The sequence below is a fragment of the Pinus tabuliformis genome, chromosome 1_1 (assembly GCF_031772625.1).
Source record: "Pinus tabuliformis cultivar Carrire ecotype Pingquan chromosome 1_1, CPIR1, whole genome shotgun sequence".
NCBI classification, from domain to species: Eukaryota; Viridiplantae; Streptophyta; class Pinopsida; order Pinales; family Pinaceae; genus Pinus; species Pinus tabuliformis.
The window spans coordinates 574,888,873-574,889,994 of NC_142297.1; the positions used below are offsets into that span (position 1 = coordinate 574,888,873).

General features: G+C 39.5%; 1 pseudogene; it reads right to left on the minus strand.

Annotated features, from left to right (window-relative positions):
• Window positions 1-410: 410 nt before the first annotated feature.
• On the minus strand, window positions 411-833 carry LOC149214511 (premnaspirodiene oxygenase pseudogene; annotated as a pseudogene).
• Between the last annotated feature and the right edge of the window lie 289 nt (window positions 834-1,122).

Below are 1,122 nucleotides of genomic sequence, written 5' to 3' on the forward strand. Positions count from 1 at the left end.
GAATTGCTTCTTACACAACTCACAGAATCACTTGCCTTTAAATTGCTACTTGCGTGCCTGAAATCACTTGAAGATACTAGCAATCTTGTGAGCCCTGGCGAAAGCTTGTTGGTGGTTGATATATGACTATACATGCGTATTGAGTGGGTTGAAGATTTTGAAAAATTGAAGCCAAATAATAACCAGAGATCTCAAAGGTGTTCTTGGATTTTGCATTACCATATTTCTGTCTTCTTTAAGATCTAAGGTTTTAATGAGCAAAGGTTGAAGGTGTACCTAGTGCCAAAACAGGAGGATGAAACAGTGATAGATTGTCAGCAAGCATCAATTGTTGGAGGTACAATTTCTTGGGCATTCAAGTTTTTGATTCTTTTTAAGTGTTTATTCTACATTATAGAATTGTGATTATGCTAACACATTTGCCTCCAGTAAGGGCCATATGGAGCAGAGTCGATGTCCGAGTAATTATACAACAAGTAATTACCTGCAATGGATGGAGGTCTACTGGCAAAAAGCAAATCATGAGTCTTCATAAACTCCCTAACCATCTCAGGAGAAGAGATGACTAAGATGAGTGTGGAGCTGAAGTAGAGAGACATGAGGGGCCCGAATTTCAGAGACAGCGCTACCAATCCTTGGTGCAGAAGGCCTCTAAGTATATAAAGCATATTTCCTATGATGGGTAGCGGGTAAGGCCCAGGTGGTAGCTTCCTCTTTCTTAGCCTGACAAAGAAACTCCATGCCACCACCAAAGCAACCAGCGTCGTTGTGAGCCTCAGACAAAACTCAATGTAGTCAGGAAGTGGGCACGCATATCCCAACCAAGTCACCATTGTTATACCTCTACCCTTTGGTCTGGTCTCGTAGAGCACAAATACATATAAGTGGTGTCGAAGTTGATGATCAGTGAGTTAACAAAATTATTTTTCCTGCAAGTGAAGCCAAATGAACCTTGATTCACGTCGTATGTTGATGACTTAGTCGACAAGTTATGCTGTCGCCACCCTCTTCTCACATGACAAAGTCGATTGGAAATATATAAAGATAATTGCGATTTCTCGATTGAAAATGTATAAATATAATTGTTGTTACTCAATTATAATTACATTTAACATTATTAAT